The following is a 25026-nucleotide window of genomic DNA, read 5'->3' on the forward strand; positions in this document are numbered from 1 at the left end:
GCCACTACTATAAATAAGGAAACAATCAACTTCCCTATCACTGTACTCTGTTACATTGATTTCCTAGCGTCGGAAAGTTTTGCATAACTCTTTGCTTCTTTCTTGTCTCCGCTTCTATAGAATATAAGTTTATGAGGTCAGGGAGCCTTTATTTTTCTGTTTCACTGCAGTTTCCTCCAGCTCCTACTTCAATGTCTGACTCATCATGGGCACTCATTAATATTTGTAGGGTAAATGAATGAATGAATGAATGAAGAGGCTTTAGGTGGAACACCGCTTCCTCCCTCCCTTTGGGGTCCCTGGGCCACTGTGCAGTAGCGCCGTCTGCCTGATGCCTGGTTGATTGTTCCGCTGTGTACCTCGACCTCTGAGAAGATTCTCTCCACCTCTTGGCATCTTCTCAGGCCACCTCCTTCCCCCGCCTGCTGCCCCTCCCCCAACCAGCATGTGCTCAGGGAATGCAAACTAATTTAACCAAAGCCAAACATAATTAGGAGAGTAAATCTGCTGCTACTGCTGCTGCTGTTGCTGGAGCAGCAGAAAAAAAAAAGAAGTCTTACAGTGCATTCCAAAATGAAATCCGGTCTGGCGGCCTCTTTGGACCCCCTACTGTTAGTGTAATGGCTGTGCCTAGGTGTCGCCTACCCCACTAGGCTGGGAGGGGAAGAGTTAATTGCACAGTGGCACCCCTTGGCTGCCAGTAGTGTCAAGATAACGTCCACCCTACGCATGTGCTTGTTCTTACGGATTCACTGTTGATATTTGACACAAGACCATGCCAAATCCCAGCTGCTGCTTTCCTGTGTTCATGTGTTCCTTTAGTTCCTCTGTTCGTGCATTCATTCATGTGTTCACTTATCCGTCCACTTACCAGTGCTTATCCAGGTGCTGCTATTGTGCCAGGCACCGTGCTGAGTGTTTGAATTACAGCAGACGGTGGAAGCTGGTGCAGAGCGTGGGTGTGGGATGGCTTGGGGGCTGGCAGTTTGGGGAAGACTAGTCCGGGAGGTGCCCCTTGGTTTCTCTTGGTTTCTGCTTAGGCACCTGAATAGAGCTCATTCCAGAGATCTCACAGCGACAGGAAGCCTCAGCGTTTGAAGAACTAGCATAGCGAGCACTTTCCTCTGACTTTGGTTTTACATCTGTTTGGGTTGCTTGAGGTGGGGGAACCTGACTCCACAGAGAACCCCCTTTCTATCACCACCTCTGAAGTCCCTCTTCAGCCGTTCCTTGGCTCGTGCCCCCATGGACAGTATAGTCTCGTGTTAATAGAATGGCGTATGGCTCCTTGGGCACTCTGGCCGTAGGTGAAAGGCTACTGAGGAAGCTCTTGGGACTTTCTCGAAGCCAGATGTCACACATCTGTCTGCGTCTTCTTGCCTAACTCCCACGCCCAAACTTCACTACTGTACAGGGAACACCAAGCAGGAGCAGAGGAGGGAAGCACCGTAGCAGCCGGAAAGAAAGATGATGAAACAGCCGTATCTGAGCTTAGTTACATTCAAACCTAAGTGGTGGGAAGCAGATCTGAATTCAGGTCCTGACATACCCCCCCCCCCTCCCCGTTTCTGATAATAATTTTTACAGTGTAGTGAGTGCTTGCAGTAAGTCTTGAACTTTGTTAAGCTCTTTATACATGGAAGTGTGCTGAACCCTTACAACTGTCCTGCAAGGCTGTGAAAGGATTCCCACTTCTGAGTAACAAAATCAAGGCTCGACAATAGGAGGTGACTTGCCAGGGCTACATGCTTTCTAAGTGGCAGAACTACGGTTTGAATGAAGGTTAGCCCTTATTTTGCTACGGAGGCGTCATCTTGTTTGCTTATAATAAATCTTGTTGCACCCTAGGTTTATTACCTATTTACTCTTGTGTGTTCTCCGTTGGGCATACGCTTTTTGAGGCAGGGCTGTGTCTTTAGGTTCTCTCTCTGTCCCCAGCCCTTAGCACAATCCCTGACTTCGCGTGGCCGTTCCATACACATTTATGGAATAAAAGAGGGAACAGATGAATCAGTGCCACTTCAGCACCTGGTACTTCTTCCGTCCTCCGCAGCAGCCTTGAAAAAAATCAAGCTTTCTCACAGAGAAGATTTTCATTTCTGTTTTGTGACTTACTTTATTTAAATATCAGCAGTGAGTCCCCTCCCTTTCAGGCCCTGTCAGACGACTCCGCTTCTGGGGCAAGACAGCTGGGAGAAGGAGGGTGTGCTGGGCCATCACTCTGCCAGCGCCAGGGATGCGTTCGTGAGGGATCCGGAGCCTGCAGAACTCGGGCTGCAGTTTGGTGTGGGGAGGAGAGGCAGGTGCCTGTGGTTTCTGGTGAGGCTCGCGTATTCCCCAAGGACAGGAAGGCTTGGCCATTTGAGGAGTTGCAGTTGTTCTAAGTCTTACATCATCACTGAGAGGGAGGAGAGCGTGCAAGAGGAGAACTTTCGTCCTGATAGCATGGCTCTTCCCCTTTCTTAGCCCTTAATGTCCGTGCCAACCATTTGGCCCTTAGAATATGCTACCGTGATTTCTGTGTTTGCGTGTGTGCGGCTCGCCACCCAGCCAGGGAGGCTAAAAATTCATTCCTGGTGGGACTTGTCTGCATCCCCAGGCTCCAGTTTCTCATACTTGAGACGGTCATCGTGTAGGGGAGGAAAAATATCTTTTTCCTCTACCCATCTTAGGTTGTCCAGCTCTAGGACCCCGCAGATTAGACTGATTTACAAGAGAAAAACAAACAGGAGTTTATTCACATGTGCATCACACATACAAATGGGACCATTCAGTGATGACTAACTCAAAGAGGTGGTTAGAACTTGGACTTATATAGCATTTTAATGTAAGAACAAAACATTTGTAGAGAATTCACAAGACAAAGGAAAAGGACTTTGAATTTCTAGGAGCAGCAAATTGTGGGAAGGTAAATATATGGGTAACTCATGGACGATAAGGGCTAGTTAGCAAAGTTTGTTATGTAGATTCCTCTAGTGCTAATAAGGGTCTAAAGTTGTCTCTGGTGGTCATTTCTATCCTTCCTAGTAGACAGGGGAGGGGGAAAATCTTTACAAATTTAGGTCCTGCTTTTAAGCAAATAGGGGGAAAGCAGAGGGCTAACTTGTATCTGCTTCTTCTCAATTGCCTTCAGTTCTAAATAATGCTTATGCCAAAGTGGCATATTTGGGGGTGGCATATTCTGATCCCCTTCACCAGTCAGCAAATATGTATCCATATTGGGAGCCCACAACTGCCAGGCAGCTCAGGGCTACAGCAGTGAGCACGGCAGATAAAAATGTCTGCTTTGTTGAGCTCACATTCTAGTTGGGGTAAGACAGACAATAAACAAATAAACATGTAGGAGAGCAGATGCTCCAAACTTTTGTGGTGGATAATGATGGCGACTACAGCATTCGCCAGCTCCGCTAATGAGTCTCCCTGGAAACTTGAGTGGTTGATAAGCGTATTAAGAACCTAGAAAAGTCATACTAGTAGATTGGCCGACTATGAGTTACAGAAGCCCGTGGATCGTGATACCTGCAGGATTCTGTCAATTACATTCTGGCTGGGAAGAAATTCAATTAAAATGTATATGTTGAAACTCTCTTCTTAAGGTATTTGTTCCAGAAATCAGAGCTCCCTTTTAGTGGTTGTTAATATCAGGAAATGAATATCTGATTACATTTTTCAAAGGCAAGTCCCTTAGCAGCAGGTGGAATCTCATCTTATCATAGCTTCTGCATAATTCATTTTGGGGGAAATCTCTTGAGTTTTGTTTTCAAAACTCGAGGAGACAAATGAAGCTGGTTTGGGGGTCATAGGAGTTCTTAACCTTTCAGGATAAGCAAAAATACCTAATGTCATTCCAGGAACAGACCCTGAAATGTGGATTCCTTGAGAAACGACAAAGAGCTAGGGCATAGGCGAGGGGGAGGAAGTGTGAGCCTGCAAAAAACCAGCCAGCAAGTGTGTTTTCCACGCTGCCTTGTTTATCCATCATACATGTCTTAGGAACCACTTTGCGTGCTTGGCTAGAGCTTATTATCATCACAGGAACATTATAGAACATTGTTTTCTTTTGCCTGGTTCAGTGGCTGCCCTGCCATTGAAGCCACAATAGGCAATGCTTGCACATTGCATTTAGGCCTGTTTGTGGAGCCGGAATGGGCACCTGCTACTGTGTGTTATGGGGATGTATCCTTCCTCATCACACAGCCCTTCTGTGTCTCAGCAGAGCGCGAGGGATTCTCCTGCGAGCTGCCCCTGCCCTCTTCCATTCTGGCCTGGCCTGTGGTGGAACTAAGACCCAGGAAGTGACTGGGAAAAAGTTGGAATTGGTTTGCACTTTGGTCTGGGCTCTTTCTGAGCACTGGGGTAACTGGCCTGGGGTCCTCGGGACTCTTGGATGGAGCCATGTTTTTCGTGCCAACAGATATTTTCTTTGTGTCACCTTTAATTTAACCACCCAGAGAATTTCTTCCAGGCTTTTAAAAAATAAACATATTTGTGCAAAATTGAGGTCATTAATTTTATATATATACATGTATATGTATAACTTTATATAGTGCTTATTTCATTCACTATTGCATCATATCTCTTTCTATGGTATTAATAATTGGAAAATAACTCTTTTCCTTAATTATAAAGCAACACCCATTGCCTTCATCCACTTGGGCAGCTATAACAAAATACTGTAAACTGAGTGGCTTAAAAACAATAGAAGTTTACTTTTCACAATTCTGGAGGCTAGATGTTCAAGATCAAGGTTCCGGCATGGTCAGGTCCAGGTGAGGGCTTTCTCCCAGTTGCAAAATACTGTCTTTTCATTTTAACTCCACATGGCATAAGGAAGGAAGGGGCTAGCTAGCTCTCTCTGGGGTCTCTTGTGTAAGGGCACTAATCCCATTCATGAAGGCTCCACCCTCACGACCTAAGCACCTCCCAAAGCCCCCACCTCCGAATTCCATCACATTGTGCATTAGGTTTTAACATGAATTTGGGGAGGACATTCAGATCATAGCACCCATTTACTGCAGAAAATTAGACACTGTGGAGGATTGGAGGGTATCTAAGTGTGGCAGAGAAAAGGGATGTGGTAGTCTATGCCCAAGGAGCCAGATCTTCGACACTGCTTTATTGCTGAAGTAAAGAAAGTATTGTAGTGAAGAAAAAAAATGGAAGTTTCTGTCATTACTTTAGGGAGAATAAAAACAGGTACAGAAATGCATGAGGTATATAACAGGCTAGGGAGAGAGTTGTTGGGAGAAACAGAAGGAAAGAGATTGATGGGTTACTGTGGCAGGTTGGGATGAGACACCAGAGAGCCTTGAATTGTATACTGAGGAATTTTAACTTTATTTTCCAAGTAGGGGATTTATTTTCCAAGTAGGGGATTCCAAGTAAAAGATGTAGGGCCCCTTTATTTTCCAAGTAGGGGATTTCTCAATACTTTGACAAGTGGAGAGAAGGATCAGGAAGAAGGAAACGTTCTGAAGTTGTTGTTGGAGACCTAAAGGCTTGGGACCAGCCTCTGAGACCCTAGAGAGAGATATGTATCTTATCTGCCTCTAAGATCGGGTCATGGTCTGGAAACCTGGAGTGCTGGTATTATGTGTTCCTTTGGAAATCACATCCATTGTTGCATAACCCCGTAATTTTGCAGGTCCAAAAACTGAGATCCAGGGAGTGGAGCAAATTAGAGAGACCTGGCAATGGTTATCAGAGCATGTCTTTGTTAGTGAGTTGTCTGTCTCTCCAAGCCTCAGTGTCTTCATCTATAAAATGGGATGATAGAGTACGAGCCTCACAATGTTGTTGAAGGGATTAAAAGACACAAAGCATGTAAAGTATTTAGCATTGATGTTTGGCATCTGTAACAGTAACAACTATTCAGGTAACAGTAACTATTTTCACCGTCAGCAGTCATTGTCATCATCATCCTCATTATTTGTGTAGTGCAGGTAGTGTAGCATTAGTGGTTGATAAAACCTAATGTCAACCCCAGAAAAAAAAAAAAAACCCTAATGTCGAATGACTAGTAAAAGGCAGATCTTAAGGCATCTTTGCCATGAGCACTGGCCCAGGAACAAGGCCTTAAGAATACTTCCCTGCCTGCTGATGATCTGCCTAATATAACATTTGTAATCACAAGGCCCTTGAAGATACATTTAAAAAAAAATAATTCAGTTTCATATCCATGATAGTGAGGGCCATTGGGCATCCTGTAATTGGGTTCTGATGAAGATGTATTCGTTCCCGTCCTGGCCTCTTTGGTATTGTAGTGGATTTAACCTATTGATTTCTTTCAGCCCCAGGTAGAGACACATAGGACTCTCTTTACCTGTGTCTCTGTTTCAGCAGAATTAGGACATGGGTTTGTTTAGAGGCTTCCTGTCCAGCTCTGCCTCTGAGCAGATCTGTACCTTCTCTTGTTCTTCCAGCTGGTCCCAGTGTGGGTGATAAAACACTTCCCACGCAGAGCTTACCCAGACGCTAGGCCCCGGTGCCAGCAACTTGGCCCTCCCAGAGGAGCACTTTCTGGGTCTGTGATTTTCACACACATGCACAGGTACAAGGCTCTCCCTCATGTCCTGACTGGATCACAGGGCTAGGAGGTGACAGACACTTGGTCAGGAGAAGAAGGAAAAATAAGAAGATTTAACACTGTCAGAGACATGCTATGCTCATTACAGATATTCACTCATTCATTGTGAGGTTTGGTGCTTGATAAAAGTTGCGGGGTTTAAGTCATGCAAGAAGTGTTTTTGGGTCTCTGCCCCCATGTGTTTATGAGACAGCTGCCAGGTGATGCAGGTTCCACAGGGGCTGAGCTCCTTCCTCTCTGGGTGGGGCCTGCCTGCCTGGCCTGTGTTGTGCAGGAGAGGAGAGAGCGTGTCTAGCTTACACGGGCCTGCGGGACAAGTAAAAGATGTAGGGCCCCTTTATGAAACTCAGGCCCAGAGAGACGCTTGACAAGCGTGTGTCCCTGGAGACCTCATATTTTAGTGACTTTGGGATCTGAACCCGTACTGAAAAAGCATGAACAGATTTGGGGGTACAAGGTGAGTAGAAAGACCTCTGGAGACAGCCAGGCTTGGATCTGAGTCCTGGATGTGCTTTAATGTTCTCGGCCTCAGTTTCCTTATCTGTAAAATGGGACAAGTGATCCTTTATCTTGAAATTTTGTGGGGATTAGATATGAAGTATGCAGAGTGCTGGTACCATATATCAGCTAGGCAGACTAGCAGCTAGTAATTATTCAATAACTTGCATTTGTTCTTATTTCTTGTCTACATAGATAACTTAAGTTCTATGAGATAGGTAGTGTTATTATCTCCATTTGACAGACGAGGAAGTTAAAACACAGACGTTAAGTCACTAGCCAACATCATACAGTAAGTAAGTGGCCCAGCTGGGATTCAAATCCAGGCGTCTGATCTTAAATCCCATGTTCTTAATCATTACGCTGTTCCGCCTTTTACAGGAAGGCTGCTGGTTCAAATGTACTGAGGTGTCCTGTAATTAGTGTGTTCAAGTCATGAGGTCTGGCTTGAGTTGAGTGAGTGAAGGAGGGAATATAAGGAGGTGAGGACAGAGAGGTGAAGGCAGCCAGCTGATAGCTGTGGGCCCCTTGGGCTATTCTAAAGACTGCCTTTTCCTCTGCATTGATTGGGAACTACTGGGGGCATTTGAGCAGACATGAGACATGATTTGTGTTTTGAACCTCTGTATTTTTTTTTTTTTTTTTTTTTTTTTTAAGAGAGATTGGAGTTTATTTATTTATTTATGGCTGTGTTGGGTCCCCGTTTCTGTGCGAGGGCTTTCTCTAGTTGCGGCAAGTGGGGGCCACTCTTCATCGCGGTGCGCGGGCCTCTCACCATCGCGGCCTCTCTTGTTGCGGAGCACAGGCTCCAGACGCGCAGGCTCAGTAGCTGTGGCTCACGGGCCTAGTTGCCCCGCGGCATGTGGGATCTTCCCAGACCAGGGCTCGAACCCGTGTCCCCTGCATTGGCAGGCAGATTCTCAACCACTGCGCCACCAGGGAAGCCCGAACCTCTGTATTTTAATTCCCTCTCTTCTTCTTAATAATTGCTGGCATTTATTGGGTGCTGACTGCATGCATTATTATGCTAAGTGCTTTATGCGCCCTTTCTTATTTAATTCTCAAGCCAAATTTGCAAGGTGGGAATTACCAGCCCCAATCTACAGATGAGGAAACTGAGGCTTAGAGAGTCTCAGGACTTGGTCAAAGATCCCATAGCTTGTAAACAGTATAATCCACTTTGGGTTAAAACAAAGTCTGCTTGGTTCTGAAACCAGTGTTCTTTTTCTCTCCTATATCTCCAAAGAGTTTCTTATCTGCTATTCTGTTGTGGTCCACAGACTTAGTTCCAAATGGTCCCCCCAAGGGAGGGCCCCGCAACTGAATTAGTGCTCCATTGCCGACTTATCAACACCAAGGAGAGGGGATTTCTCTTAATGTCACCTGCCATTGTATCTCATCAAGCCCCCTCATGGTACAGCTGGGGAAGGTGGGATGGTGACAGTGACACTCATGAAAATCAGAAATCTCTGAGCTGGTTGACATGAATTCTAGTTTCAGGTGTACCGGCAACTGGTTGTGTGATCTTAAGCACAGTGCTTATCCAACTGTAATCAAGAGTGCCTGTGAATTTGTGTTTCAATGTCTATCTTCCCAGAAGCCTTCAGGAGGATAAGGTCAGTGTTTATGTCATTTCTTGCTGCATCCTCATTTCTTGGAGCAGTGTTTGACACATAGCAGAAGGCCAGTTACTATTTGAGTGAAAACTAATAATTAGCTGGCTATTATGGAGTGCTTTCTCCCTACCAGGCACAGTACGTACATTTTTCCGTGTCATTGAATAATGACAACTATTTAAGGGTGGATGATATTATCATCATCTCCATTTCACAGATGAGAGACGTTGAGGCCAGCAAGTCTTAGCAACTCATTCAAGATCACACAAATAAATACATAATGGAGGTGGCCTCAGTGTCAATGACCTTGGATAGAAAATTAAAGACTCTAATTAGTTTATGTCTGAGGGTCTTTCCAGTTCTAAAATTAGACCTAAAGAACCTGACTCCCAACGTCAAGCTTTTTCAGCCCCAATCTCATTGTCTCCCTGTAACTCAGAGGAGGGAACTTTTAGGACAAATGCGTGGTTTTCACAAAGCTCATTTTATATCTTTCTTTGTGTTCGCTTTTTCAGGGAAACGCAGTGGGACGAGTGAGTTAGCCTGGCCATCTAGCTGTGGGCGGTAGTGAGCTGGACAGGAGTCTCTTTGCCGAACTTGGTTTAGGCGGTTCAGGGACTTGAACTTGGGCTGCTGCTGGCAGGAATCCTCACCGCTGCTCCGCCGAGGGATGGTTATGCAATTTGCTTTCCTCCCCAAGTGCGCCACAGGATGCCTGGTCTTCTTGAAATTGCTCTCATTTAAGACTCTGTCCGTTTTGAAGCAAATGCGTCATCTGAAACCTTTTATGACTTTATGGAAATCTAACTGCACTTTCGAAGCACAGATGGCCCGGGTTTACCTGCCTGTCTTTTTCACTCCCACTGTTACCCACGTAGGAAGGCGACTGGATGGCAAGTTAAATAGCTCTTTGACTTTGGCCCCATCATCTTGGATGATGAGAGGAAATGAAATTGTCTTTTGAGAAAGAGAGGAAAGACTCAGGGATGATTAGCCTGGAGAAGAGGAAGGGCCATGGGGGCCCTGGCTGTGTCCTCGAATGCTTGAAGGCCATTTTTAAAAGAAGGAGACCAATATTTAGGTCCCTCGGGTAGTAAACCAGCCCTGATGTTGAGTAGCCAAGGAAAATGTGTGACTGGGCAAGTTAATTTCCCACTCACCCCCTTACCTCACCCCCTTCAGTGCAGTTGACTGAACACAATAGCCAGGTATGTCCAAGAATGCTTATTCTAGATTATATACAAGGTTCCTGCCATTCTTAACTTGTTATGGTAATCCCACTAGTAGAAATTAAACGTGAAATTCTTTTGACTTCTTTCATTTTCTTCTCCAAATTGCACAATCCTCTTCCATTTTTTTTTTAAACTGTTAAAATGATGAAAATAAGGCACCATCTCCATTTTCTGTCACAGGATTTATTTTTTTCCTCGTTCATTCTTCTGACAAATGTTATTGAGTGTATTGCCCCGTGCCAGGCACTGGGATTAGAGAAAGATGAACTTAATCTGTACCCTCATGAAGCAAAAAGTCTAGAACAGGAGGCAGACAATAAACACAGGAGTAAATAAAACACACAAAGATATCATTATTTGTATAAGTGGTATGGGGAAAATAGACTGAGTCTAAATAGAGGAGAGATGTCCTTTTTTAGTTAAAGCTTGTTTGACAGGGTCTCCCTGAGGAGGTGACATTTAAGTTACCTTAAGTACCTAAAGAACAAGGAGGTAGAAGCCATGGAGGAAAAACTGTATTTCTATATCAGTGAAGATATAGGTCTTTCTTTCCAGAGCTCAATCCAGTATGTTTTCTCTCTTTCTCATAACCTTATTATCTCTATATTGGGTCTTTCAATTTTCTTTTTTTAAAATTTATTTTATTTATTTATTTTTGGCTGCGTTGGGTCTTTGTTGCTGCTCATGGGCTTTCTCTAGTTGTGGCGAGCAGGGACTACTCTTCGTTGCGGCGCGCGGGCTTCTCATTGCGGCGGCTTCTCTTGTTGCGGAGCACGGGCTTTAGGCACGCAGGCTTCAGTAGCTGTGGCTCGTGGGCTCTAGAGCGCAGGCTCAGTAGTTGTGGCGCACGGGCTTCGTTGCTCCGCGGCATGTGGGATCTTCCCGGACCAGGGCTCGAACCCATGTCCCCTGCATTGGCAGGCGGATTCTTAACCACTGCGCTACCAGGGAAGCCCTAGGGCCTTTCAATTTTCTTCATGCAATTAAAAAAACATTTATTGAGTACATCCTATGTGTCTTAAACTGTGCTATATTCATTATTATTTTTAAATATAATGCATATTTTAACCCTGTACAGTAAGAATTGACATCAATGAGGCAATGGTCGCTAAGAAGGTTAAGCTATTGGTCTACAGTGAGATACCTAATAAACATTAGAGCTCAGATTTGGACTCTGGGCTGGATGATTCCCGTGTCTGTCATCTCTCCACTGAGTCCCAGGACATCTTTGGGGATGTCCTGGGCATATCTGGGCTCTGGGGTTCATGGAAGTGGCTGAGATCCTTTCCACTGAGGGAACCAGTTAGCTGTCTCCATACTCCGGCCTTCCGTTTAGGTTTCAGAGGCTTCTGTTTCCATCACTGAGAGGAGCTCAGACTATAACTTGTAAGGAGAATGGACTAGGAATATGGGGGCAGCAGCTCAGGATGCAGGCTAAATTTAGAACCAGAATGGACAGCAGAGACACAAGGCTGAGATCTCAAGGGCCACGCAGAAGGAGCTATAATTTGTGGCGGTTTCTTTAGCTTCCCTGAGTGCTTCAGAATGAGTCTTCCTACAAGGTATCTCCAAGAGGGACCCCTTCACTGGGCTTGTGCCTCCCCCTTGGCTGAACACAGACCAAGAGATAAAGCAGAAGCAGAAGAGATAGATAGAGCCCTGCGCTGAGGGAGGCTGAAAGGGAGAAGGCAGGGCAGTGAGGAGTCGGCAGCCATCCCCTGACCTACTTCGCTCCTCTTCCCCTCTGGTAGATTGAATACATCAGGGGGAGAAGAAGAATGTGGGTCACCCCTCACACTTTGGCATACCCATGTGTTCAGCGGAGAGTAAAATTCTGTCATACTGAATCCATCAGACAACCAGTGCTCGTGAAAGTAAATCTATTTTCCAGAATCAAAGACTAAAGTATAGCCAACTGTCCTGGGTTGAATAGTACATTCTCCTTGTATCCCTGTCTCCCAAATCCTAGACTCTCAGAATGTGACCTTATTTGGAAATAAGGTCTCTGAAGATGTACCTAGTTAAGATAAGGTCACACTGGGTTCGGGTGGGTTCAAATCCAATGTTTGGTGTCTTTATGAGAAAATAGAGACACAGAGAGAGACACACACAGGGAGAAGGCCATGTGAAAGCGGAGGCAGAGATTGGAGTGATGCAGCTACAAGCCAAGGGATGCCAAGGATTGCCTGCAACCACCAGAATCTAGGAAAGAAGCATGCAGCAGATTCTTCCTGATAGCCCTCAGAAGGAACCAAGTCTGCTGACACCTTGATTTAAGACTTCTAGACTCCAGAACTGTGGAAGCATAAGTTTCTGTGGTTTTAGGCCACCAATGTGTGGCCATTTGTTACAACAGTCACAAGAAATTAATATAGCCACCAACTTAACAGTGAGGACCTCTGAAATTCCATTCCTCAGGCCAGGTAACATTACCAACTGTCAAGGGCCAGCCACTCCTTGGTACCCTGACATGTTCTTCACCTCACATCCTACTGCAGGGGGCTGCTTTCTCTTTCTCTCCATCTCCATTCTGAACTCCTTATGGGCAAAGACCCAGATTTAATTCTTAGCTGTTTCCCCAGCTCCTGGAATATACTTGGTACTCAACAAATATTGAAAGGATGAATGAATAAAATAGACACTTCTTGGCTACAGCAGTCTTTCCAAAACTTCAGAAACTCCAAGCAGCCTACCATTTTATGCATTCATTGTACTGATGTTATTAAGTGCCTACTGTGTGCCAGGAACTGTGCTCGGAGCAGGAAACATGGTGGTAAACAAATAAAAGGTCAACATTTCTGCTTTCTCATGGCTTATTATCTAGAGAAGAGATTGGGCAAGGGCATAGGTTAAACCAGCAGATACACTGATGTATTAATAAGTAGTTTTGGATGGCTATAAGTGCTCAAAAAAAAAAAAAAATCAAACATGATAATGGGTAGAGTAACTGGAGTTTCCTCAGTTCGATGGTGCTACGAAAGGTCTCTCTCTGGCATTTGAGCTGAGACCTAAATAATAAAGGGGATTCAAGTCTTTGATGCTCTGGAGGACAAGCCCTACAGGCAGAGGAAACAGCAAGTGCTAAGACCCGGCAGCAGAAATTAGCATGCGGTGTCGGGAGCACAGAGAAAAAACTGCTGAGCAAGGTCCAGGGGCCCCAGGGTAAGGAATGATGTCAGTGAGATAAACTTGTCTCCTTGTTCTTCTCCTGAAACCGGCAGAGTTTCAGTTCACAGGAGAGTGACTTATGTATGTTTCTGCGGTGAGGGGAGTTGCTTAAAATCAAAATTACGTTGGTTCTTTATGGCTGGCAAAGGGGAGCCCCAAGGATGATCAGATCCTGCTAAGGAATGGGGCTAGGTTTTTACCAAAGCCAAAGGGAGGAGAAGCCAGACCTCGAATTCTCTCCTCCTGAGATCATTGGTCTGAATGGCCACCCATGGAGGCTTGGTTACGCCTGTCTGTTTTGTTTACGGCGCTGTGTTCTTTGTGCTCTAGCAAAAGGCAAGGAAGACTGGACTTTTGGAGATCATGCCTCTGGCTGATTTGAGCCCTGTGTCACTGGTACCAGCTTTGCAGCCATTCTGTGTCCTGCCGTTAGGTGGAAGGGATTTGAGAAGTGGCCTCATGTTACGAAGTTGTTTTGTTTGTCCTTGGTTTCTGCATTTTCATTAAATCATAGAAGTCTTTAATTGCTTCCATGTGGCCGAAACGCTGCTTGATTGGAATGCTATGGAAAATAGAGTTTGCTTTATTAAGTAGTATTTCTTGAGGGATTTGAGTGCTCTTCGGCTTCCTTCCTCTCCCTCCCCTGTTTTTCTCTGAGTTTTTAATTTGTTGCAATGTATAATCGCTTGCTTCTGTGCTGGAATTGCTCTCCAAGCTTCTACAATCGTGTATTATAATTCCCTTTATTACTGCAGAATCATTTTTAGCCTTCAGTTAAGATGACTGGACAAGAATCAGATTAAATGGAATTAGTATCTATTTTTCATGGTGCATTGCTGCTGAGGCCAGCAGCCCCCCTTTCTTGCTAACCTTTTTTGTGGTTTTGGAAGGAATGAAATTAGAAATAATCAATACCTGATCTCTTTTAAGCCTCAGGGCACCCTGGGGGACATAGGTGTAAGTAATCTACATTTTACCTCCTTAGAGAAGTAATATGACTTGTCCAAGGTTATCCATGCAGAGTGTGTCAGAGCTCCAATGCCAACCAAGCTCCTGGAAATCCAAAGCCATCTCTCAGATCCCTTCTACACTGTGATTTTCTAAAACATAAGCGAGCAGGGGAAAAAAAGCTGCTTCTGAGATGTTGGAACAAAACAAATTACATCTAATGCAATGTGTTAGTGAGTCCCTTGCTGCAAACTATAGATAATGAATGCTTCTTCTCCATTGGAATAAAAGGAATTCTATTTCTACTTAATACAGGGAATGGAAACATACTAGGGCTTAGGTGTATACCACTGTATTAGTCAGGGGTCTCCAGAGAAACAGAACCAATAGGTTATATGTATACATAGAAAGAGATTTATTACAAGGAATTGGCTCATGCAGTTATGGAGGCTGACAAACCCCAAGATCTGCATGGTGAATTGGCAAGCTGGAGACCGAGGAAAGTTGACTGAGTCCAATAGCCTGAGAATCAGGAGAGCCAACAATTTAAATGCCAATCCAAGGGCAGGAAAAGACTGATGGCCCAGCTCAGGCCGGTGGAGTTTCCTCTTAGCCTTTCTGTTCTATTTAGGTCTTCAACTGATTGGATGGGACCCACCATCAGGAGGGCAATCTGCTTTACTCAGTCTCATCCAGAAACACCTTTACAGAAACACCCAGAATAAAGTTTACCCAAATATCTGGACACCCGGTGGCCCAGCCAAATTGACACATAAAATTAACCATCACAACTCCCTAGATTTGAATTGTGCCTTTATCATTTACTAATGAAGTGGTCTTGGTCAAAATCTTATTTTCTTCATCTGTCAATTGGAAGCAATAATATCTGTCTCATAGGAATGTTGGAAGAATTCAATGAGAGAGTTTTCTGAAGTGCTCAGCACACTGCCTGGCCCAGAGAAAATGTTCAATGATTGCTAGTGATTTATTTTGTTACTATTACCATGTTATTGTTGATGATAACAAGTCCAGGAACACACAAGCAATGTTTTTGTGCATATATTTATGTTACATAGTTTGAGTCTAAACATTTTTTTTTTGTTTACGTTTTGGCAAATGGCAATTTTATTCAAAATACAAGTCTAGCCACTGGAAGTTAGAAGATTCATATGTAGCTTATGACTTTGATATTTGCTTCCTGGTAAACTTTGAGCACATTGTTTGCTTGCTCGTTTACAAAACACCTGTGTTGTTAATCTTACTCTCTTGGTATGGGGATCACATAAGATTCAGTCTGTGACATCACTGAGCTTGCATCAGCCCCTCCAGAGGACGCTGACTGGGGTGGAGAAGGGGTGCTGCTTGGTATCAGGCCCTGTACAGGTGCTCGTATCCAAGTTAAGCGGGATGGAATTACTGCTGCTAAAGGTAGTGGGGGAGGGGATGGGGATGAGGGCAGGGAGGGCTGGGAAGGGAAGCTTGTGCAAGTGTCAGCTGGTAGAAATTCTCTGGAACATGAATTGAGGAAAAAGGCTTTACAGGTAGAAGCATTGTGTAAGCATTATACGTCTTATAAGAAAGTAGTACATTGTCATTAGGTGGGTGGGTGGTTTGATGACCCTCAGAGGTGACAGTTGATTGCTTTAGAACCCATTCTTAAGGCAGGACTGAGAGTTATACATATATGGGGACTTAAAGTATTTAAGGAAGAAGAAGGCCTCTTCGACATTGGTTTTCAAGTGGAAGTATTTGTTCCCAATAAGGACTACTGACAGAGAATATACAGTCCAGGTGTGCAGAGAAGCTGGCCAGCAGGTGGTGCCCTAGAAGTAGAAATGCAGGGCTCTGGGTGCAGAGGCTGGAGCTGGCCTGGGGGTGTGGGTGGATATGAAAGCTACACCCTCAATAAGTTTCACTTGGTAAGCTTGGCCTTGGTAAGCTTCCAAGAGAAAAGGAAGCAAAGAAGAGCTAACATTTGTTTAAGGAAGAGTGCTCTTCATCAAGGCTAAGCGTATGACCAGGTGTGCTCTGTGGTCCAGGCACAGTTCTAAATGCTTCGCATAGATTCTCTCCTTTGATAACATCTCACAACAAACCCGTGAAGCAGGTACTAATGTTGTCCCTATCCCCCATTTTACAGATGAGAAAACTAAGGGCCAGCGTAGTGAAGTAATTCACCCAGGGCCACACAGCTCTTCAGGGGTGGTGGTCACTTGGTCTTGTCATAGAAGGTCCTTGGAACCTAAATTGATCACGACACTTCCCTGCTTAAGACCTTCCTAGGAGGTCTCGCTGGTAGGAAGAGATCCTGGGCCCTCACCAGGCTCATCTTTGGCCTCACTCCTGGCTCCCCATACTTGGCTCAGATGCCCTCCTTTTCATTCCTTAAACGCATCAAGATCTTTTGACCTCCAGGCTGGGGCACTTCTGCATCCTCACCTCTACTGACCAATCCCTCTCTTGAGAACAAACATACTTAAGAAGATATTTGTTTGATATAAGTTGGCTGTGACCGGGGGAAGGGGGGTAACCCCAGACTTGTTCACCCCTCTGCCTCTGGTGCCTGCCCAGGATCCTTCTAGATCTCTGTGTGGCTCCTTCTCTCTCTTTCTTCAGGTTTTTACTCTAAATCAGTGGTGGTCAACCTGAAGGACATCTGGAAATGTCTGGAGACATTTTTTGGTTGTCACAACCGAGGGAGATGCTACTCGTATCTCGTGGGTAGAGACGAGGGAGGCTGTCAAACATCCTACAATGCACAGGATAGCTGCCCCCTCCCCCAGCAAAGAACTATCCAGCCCAATGTCGGTAGTTCTGAGGTTGAGAAACAACGATCTAAAGAGACATTCCAGCAAGGCCACCCGTGGTCGCCCCATCTAAAATCTCACCTCTCCTTTCTTACCCTCCATTCTTTGTGTCCCCCTTTCCTGCTTTATTACTTTTCTTCTGTGCACCTGTCACTCTCTGATAAATGGTATATTTCACTTATTTATCTTGTTTTTTGTTTGTCATCCACTACTGTATATGCTCTACAAGCACAGAGATTTATGTCCTTTTTGTTCACTGCTTTATCATTAATGCCCAGAATATTGTCTAGCCCATAGTAAGTGCTCAATAAATATCAGTTGCATGTGAGAATGGATTCAGAGTCCAGGTAAGTAACAATCACCAGTTCATCACAGAGGCCGCTTGGGTTAAAATCCATTTGCCATCCCTATGGAGACTCTTCTTGCACCCTGGAAGGTGATGGAGATCTTCCTTTTTACATCCTTTGGTGATGATGTTGTCTTTACTTTAGCCCTGACCAAGATCCCCCAAAAATGTTTTCCCTGAAAGCAAGAGTAGGGAAGGTGGACAGGTTCTTTTGTTGGACAATAATCCCTGAATAAGTGAGTGTTCTGTCAGGATGCCTTTGGAAGGACCCTTAGAATCATCCTTATACTTGACAGATGGAGAAATCAAGGCCTGAGCACATCCTCTAAGGACATTTAAAACACTTAAGAGTCTTTGATTTGTACTTGTGTGAGGTCACCCAGCAAAGAATTACCAGGACAGAATTAGAACTCAGTTTTCTGCCTTCAGTGGAGATGGAAGGGGGAAAGTGAAAAATCCCGCATCAACAAATACGCTGCTGGCAGGCAAGCCACAATTCTCTAAAGCTCTCTTTTGCCTTGCAAGTTGTGATATCTAGCTGACAAGGAAGCAAATTGAATAGCTAAATGCAGAGCTTTCAGAGATGCTGAGATGCAAATTAGCCCGAACCACAGGCAACTGTGGATTTGAGGCTGGCGTGCAAAACAGAGGCTTCTCTTCCTTCGGTCTGCATTGTAAACTCACTTTGGTGGATAGTGTACCCTTGCTTTTTCCCAGGCAGGCACTGTGCAAGGCACTAGGGAGATGGTGAAAAACAAAACATTGATCCTGCCTTTGAGGAGTTTGCAGCCTGGAGAGGGAGACAGACAGAGAAGGGTGTCCTTGTTTGCATCTGCTGTCAGTGGCAATTGTGGGACAACTGGGTAATTGGATTATACATTTTCTGAGGATAGAGATCTCTGTCTTGGGTGCCGTTAATGCCACCTAACACTGATGGCCAGAACAATAATGATGGGTAAAAATTAACAAGCACTCCTTGTGTACCAGACACTGTACTAAGCGCTTCAGTGTATCAGTTCATTTAATCTTCACAACAACACTATGAGGTGCAGGGACCATTATGGTTCCCATTTTCACAGCGAAGGCAACTGAGATTGAATATCTTGCCCAGAGTTACAGAGCAAAGACGTGCTGGCTATTGACATCTAGCCCCAGGCTGTCAGGTTGTCAAGTGTGTGGGCTGTTCCATAAGATGTATCACTGCTATATATTATTTAATATCCACCCAACCCTGGCCTTGAGACTTTCTCCACCACTTAGTAATAATGCCCTTTATTGGGTGTTTACTCTATTCCAGTCACTGGTCCATGTATTATCTAGTATAATCCTCACAACGAAAGGTGAGGAATTATTATATCCATTTTACACCCAATGAAGTGGAGGCAGAGAGAGCTTACGTAATTTGCCTGAGATCACACAGCTAGTAAGTGGCAGAGCCAGGATTCAGGATATTTCATACAAATGGAATCATTCAATATGTGGCATTTTGTGTCTGGCTTCTTTCTCTTTGCATAATGTTTTTGCCGTACGTGTTAAAGCATTCATCAATATTTTACTCCTTTCATTGCTAAGAGTATTGCGTTATACAGAGATACCACTTTGTTTATCTGTTCATCAGTTGAGGGACATTTAGATGGTTTCCATTTCTGGGCTATTGTGAATGATGAAGCAATGTACAAGTCTTATATGTGACCTCTTATTACTAATATTTTCTGTCTCATGTCAGTCAAAAGGGATGAGTTCTGAAGCCAGGACGTGGCTTTGAACACTGATTCCAACATGTACCAGCTGTGTGAATGGGAAAATTAAGTAACCTGTCTGAGCTCTGGGTTTTTTTTTTATCACTTGTTAAAGGAGGATAATAATAGTAGCTACCTGATCATGCTCAAAAGCCTGAAATATATAATGTACAGTGTTTGGTTCATAATTAAACACACAATAAATGTGTGCCAGATAAGCAGTGGGAAGCAAAAACCAACCCAAAGTATATAATGTCTCTACCCATGGAGTTTAGAGTCATTGAGACATGAAAATGTAATGACTAGATGTAATGTGAAATAAAATAAAATTAAAATATAGTACTACAGGAGTAGTCAGCATGAGGCTCATAGTAATTGAAAATTTTTTAAAAAAATAATGTTTCTCAGTCTAGAAAATGGAGACTTTTCTGTACTTTGGAAATCCTGGGAGGCTTCAGGATGGAGGCAAGACTTGGATGGATGTCTTGAATGAGCAAAGGATGGTTGGGAAATAGTGGAAAGATGTGTGGTGAGAGAAGTATTGCAGGTGAAGAGGCGGAAGGGATAAAGGGAAAGTTTGTCAGGCTGCAACGACGTCCAGGAGAGTGGTCGGTGCTGAGTGGGTGGGTAATGCTGGCATCTGCCTACTTTGTGCATCGGGGCTTTCAGACTACGATGAGAAGTGACCGCAGTGCGTGAGAGTTCCTGTTTCCTCAACTCTCCAGCAACGTGTGGCATAGTTCAGTTTTTTTTTTTTTTGACAATCACATGGATGTTCAAGGGCTTGGATTTAATCTACCTTTTCTTGACTACAAGTGAAATAGAATATCTCTTCATTGCTTTATTGACCGCTTTCTGGGAATGGTACTTTCACATTTTTTGCTCTTTTATATGTTATTGATTTTTAATCTGGAACAGTTCGTTATATATCCTAGTTACTAATCGTCTTCCAGCTCGTCATTTATACTGTAGCATGTTTACAATGTCTTTTGTCGCATGAAATGTTTATATTTTGATGGATTCAAATGGATCGCTTGTTTCTCATATGATTTGTCTTGTGTTTGTTTACAAATTTTCCCCCTGTTCTGAGGTCACACAAAATATGCTCTCTTTTCTTCAAATAGTTTGAAAACTTTGTTTTTCTTCATTTATATGTTCCATCCATCTGGAATTTATATTTGGTTATGTGAAGTGGAATCAAATTTATTTTTTCCATGTGAAAAGCCAACACTACTTACCCATTTGTCTATCCCTTCCCACTCCCCCATAAGGCCACCTCTTTCATAGACCCAGGTCCCATGCATGCTTCTGTCTCTCAGCCCTCCATTCTGCCCTACTGCTCTGTTTATCCATCTTGCTTTCTTCATTTTACATTATAACCTAAGCATGCCTTTGTGTAATTATAAACCATGGGTAAACATTATGTTTAAAGATTCCTATTTTCTTTCTAGTGGACGTATCACGGTTTCTGGAATCATTTCTCCCTTGTAGGGCAGCACATTATTTCTAGTTTTTTTTTTTTTTTGCTATTATGAAGGCTCCTATGGTGAATACTTTTGCATATAAAACATTTACATAGTTTTGGATTATGTCCTTTGGATGGATTCCCAGAAATAGAATTACTAAGTCAAAGGGCATGAATATTTTTAATGCTTTTAATTCATGATATATATTTATTTTAAAAATTAAAGGGAATAAAGATTCTGGTAGATTCCTAGTACTCTATTATGTAGTTGTAGCCAAATGCGCTGTGACAAGTCTGGATCTGGGAATTGTTGCCCTGTAGAAGTCCAAAAGAGAGATTAATGTGGTCTCTTTGATAAGATTTCTCTTTTCTTTTTTCTTAACACATTTTTTGGTATTTTCATTTATTCAAGCCATCATTTATTAAGCACCTACTGTGTACCAGGTTCTACAGCAAAGTGGGCAGCAGGATCCCAACCAGCTTATGTTTTTTAGTAGGTAGGAAGACAACAAATAGACCAAATCAAGTGATAAGTGCCTCCTGGAGAAAAAACATTGACTGATTAGGTAAAAAAGTTGGCTCCTGTAGGCTAGTGACAAGTGACACAGAACTTGAGATCTGAATGACAAGGAAGAGAAAGCTACGCCAAGTAGAGGAAAGGCATCCACTCACGGATGGAACAGCGAGTGCAAATGTCTCTGTGGTGGACCAGAGTGTGGCCCCGGGTTAGAAGGAAGGTCTGTGTGGCAAGAGCCCAGGCTCGTGAGCTGTGTTCAATGAAGGGAATTGAGGCCAAGGAAAAATACCAAGTCCCAACCACGCAAGGCAGTTTGCTCCATGGCTAAAAGCAGCAATGGGAATCCACCGGCTGGTTTCGACAGGGAGTGATGCGATCTAGTGGGCGTTGTTCAAAGATCATGCAGGCTTCTCAGCAGAGCACAGGTACAGGGAAACAGAGTGCTGGCAGAGAGAAAGATTAGGAAGCAATCACTGCTGTCCGGGCTGGAGGTACTGGAGGCCCAGACAAGGAGTGCGGGTGGAGGGAGAGAAATGTGGGTGGGCTCCATTCTAGGTTGGTAATAGATTGCTGATGGATTGGGGGTGTGGACTTAGGAAAAGAGCGAAGTCAAGAGTATGCCCTAAAAGTTTGGGCTAAGAGAATGACAACTTGGAATTACATTATTGACATAGAAAAGAGTGGGGAGAATAGGTTTGAGGTGTGGTAAAAATAGGGCTTTGGCCATGTTCAGTCTGAGATGCCTCTTTGGTTAACAAGGGGGGAAGTTGGTGATGCAGCTGGAGCCAGGGATCCTGGAGCCCAGGGAGAAGCTGGGAGCTGTGATACAGACTTAGAGGGAATCTAAGACCCCAATAAACAGATGTGTAAACTGAAAAGAGCATGGAGGCCTTCGACCATCATCAAGAGAAACCTATTATTTTCCTTCTGAGTTTTGAGATTATGCTGGATTTCTTCTATTTATCTTTGTGAACAAAAACCTTTTCCCTTTTCCCAAGGAAGAAGAGGGAAAAACACGAGTTTTCTTTTCTTGCTTCAGTCCTGGCACGGCCTTCCAATTTTGAGTGGTAACTCTAAGAACTATTCCTGTCATTTGATTCCGATGCAATTGGGCAGGTCACAAAATCAAGCTTTTGCATCTTGCAAACTTTTCCAGAAGTGTTCTCTCATTGTCCGCTGTGTGTATGTTGGAACAGAAAATTTGTGCCTGATTTTATGGTGCACTTTTCCCAAGATATATGAGTTGCTGCCTCATCACATTATCCTGCCTCTCAGGACCTCTCACACCTAGAGGGTATGATGTAATATGAGGTATGGTGCTCGCCGCCCAGAACTGTCACCAGCGAGACCCATGCTTCTAGAGTAATGCTTCGCTAGGTCATTTTCAAAGTGGGTTTGCACAGGGTCCCTAGTATATTATTTTTTGATATGTCAGAGTGCGTGTTTCCAGGTTGGAGTCTAACAGAGGAAATTTAATTATGAAGAAAATACTCCTCCTCCTTCACACCAGAACAGTATAGATGAGAACAGGCAGTGAAACTTTGCAGCTAGAAACAAACATTCAGGAATCACAATATTCAGGAACCAAATCCCAATGTTGCCCCTTACTTGGTCTGTGACCTTGGGTATATATCTTGACCTCCTGGGGCCTCCGTTTCCCCATTTAAATTGGGATAATAAAAGTACCAACTTGATAGGGATTCTGTGAAGACTAGAAAGTAATTCATTGTGAAACTCCTAAGCACTTTCGTTGAGTCACTCATTAAATATTTAACGCCCCTGCTTAACAGACACGTGAACAAAAAAGAGAATAGAAGTGTCCAACCATCATGAAAACACGATTGTGTTTCTTCAGGGTTTTGAGAATATGCTGGTTTTAATTAAACAAATATTTATTTGTTAAATGAAATAATTTAAATAATCAAGTAATTGAGTACTTATTTGTTGCATGCCTGCCAGGTGTTAGCAAATGCACAGGCGCGGGTAGAGATCCGGCCCTCATAAAGCTGATAGCAATCCAAGCTTTTAAAAAAATTATTATTTCATAATAGTTGCAATAAGTCCAAAGTTTATTTTTGGCACCTCAACTTGTATACATTTTAGTCATTATTTTTAGATTATTGTAAATAGCATTTCTCTTTGGAATCCTCACAATTAATTAATGCTTTAGTAGGTCAAGGACAGAGGTTGAAATACATGATTTTTCCAGGTGTTTGGGGTGTTTGATGTAGATTTAGCTGCAGAGGCATATCTGCTGGACGCCAATTCCTGTCTCTGCCTGTTTTAAGAAACGTCTCTCCCAAGGCAGCAGCATAAGGGAGTGAAATGTAGTAGACACTCTCTAAAAGGGAAGCCTCGAATTGTGAGTGAAACCCTGAGATGTTCTATCAAGACACATAATTTACTCTCTTAGTAACAAGCCGTTTTAGAATTTCTCTGTTAAAATGATAACTAACGTTTACTGTAAAATCAAATGCAATTTAGTTGAGAATAAACAAAGTCATAGTTGAGAATGAGAGAGAAAAAAAAACAAAATAAAACTACAACCTCTGGGGGACTCCCCTGGTGGCACAGTGGTTAAGAATACGCCTGCCAATGCAGGGGACACAGGTTCAAGCCCTGGTCTGGGAAGATCCCACATGAAGCAGAGCAACTAAGCCTATGTTCCACAACTACTGAGCCTGCGCTCTAGAGCCCGCGAGCCACAACTACTGAGCCTGCATGCCACAGCTACTGAAGCCTGCATGCTGCAACTACTGCAGCCTGTGTGCCTAGAGCCCATGCTCCGCAACAAAGAGAAGCCACCGCAATAAGTCAAGAGTAGCCCCTGCTCGCCGCAACTAGAGAAAGCCTGTGCAAAGCAACAAAGACCCAACCCAGCCAAAGAATAAATGAATAAATAAATAAATTTATTAAAAAAAAAACTACAACCTCTGGGACATGAGATTAAAAAAAAATTCCATAACGTTAAATAAAAAGGGGGGATTTAAAATTCTCTCCCTGTGTTCATTACATGCTTGTGCAAAATTACCAGCTAGTGAGAGCAAATGATCTTACCCTATTACTTTTATTTCTGTGTCTCGATGTAGAATTCCATCGATGTGATGGAAAGCCTTGCTTTGGGCTGTCTGTTCAGGAAACAGAGCCCCAAACATTCAGTGCATTAATTGGAGATTGAAACAACTAAGAAGACAGTAGAAATTTTGAAGAACATTGCTCTAGACAAAGAACATCGTAGTAAAGTGCTTATATGATCCCAAACTCAAGAGCCAGAGTCCCTGTGTTTGAAATATCTCTGCTACTTGTTAGCTTTAGCTAATTTAGCTTAAGCAGATATTTAACTTCTCTGTGCCTCAGTTTTCTCATCTATAGAATGGCATGAATAATAGGACTTAGCCCCTAGGGTCATTGTGAGGTTTCAAGGAGTTTATATTATTCAATGGATTCAGAATGGTGGCCGACACACAGAAATGCTATGTAACTGTTGACTATTACTATTAAATGTGGCTAATTTGGAAAAAAACATGGCTTGATACAAGACTCCTAGGTTTGGAGAAATGAAGGAAGAAAAAAGACCTTTGTAGTTAGAGAAAATAAAAACCTGCACCCCCTTCAGTGTGTGAGAGTCTCTAGAAAGGGAAAGCCAGGAGATTTGGCAGGAGATTATTGTCTTCTGTCTCAACATATGCAAGTGACAGGCAAAGAAATTTAGGGAAAGCAAGTCTAGCCAAGTGTGCATCAGTCTTGGTCCTGGAGACACATGTTTTTTCTGCAGTGTTTTCTAAGAGAGGTCAACTGACATGTGTAAGATGGGAGTGACCACAATGGTAAGATACAAATGAATAGTGTGCTATCTATGTGTGCGTGCGTATAAGACAGTAGGGTGATGAGATATCATTATTTTCTAGAACCGCAAGATACTGAAGAAAGTCAATGCCCTCCTCATCTTCCTGTTTCCAGACCCCTTCATACATTCTCTCCACTTTGACCTGTTTAAGTTTATTTTCATTTAAAAAACTCACTTTTCAAGAAATAGATGCTTTATGTATGGTTCATTCTTTGGAGGGGGTGTATGTGTGCCACGTGACAAGTGGTTGCCATGGT

The 25026-nt window shown here is 43.5% G+C and overlaps 1 protein-coding gene across 22 annotated transcripts in view; it reads left to right on the forward strand.

Annotated features, from left to right (window-relative positions):
- LDB2 (LIM domain binding 2) overlaps positions 1-25026 on the forward strand; it is a 400597-nt gene that overhangs the window by 125991 nt on the left and 249580 nt on the right. Inside the window, exon 1 of one of the 22 annotated variants that reach the window (XM_082462637.1) lies at positions 13023-13094. The exons of the other annotated variants lie outside the window; for them this stretch is intronic. The gene's annotated coding sequence lies outside the window, so the exon portion shown is untranslated. Of the gene's footprint in view, positions 1-13022; positions 13095-25026 lie in introns of those variants that run through there. 22 annotated transcript variants of the gene reach the window in all.

The sequence above is a fragment of the Balaenoptera physalus genome (assembly GCF_965194825.1).
Source record: "Balaenoptera physalus genome assembly, chromosome: 5".
NCBI classification, from domain to species: Eukaryota; Metazoa; Chordata; class Mammalia; order Artiodactyla; family Balaenopteridae; genus Balaenoptera; species Balaenoptera physalus.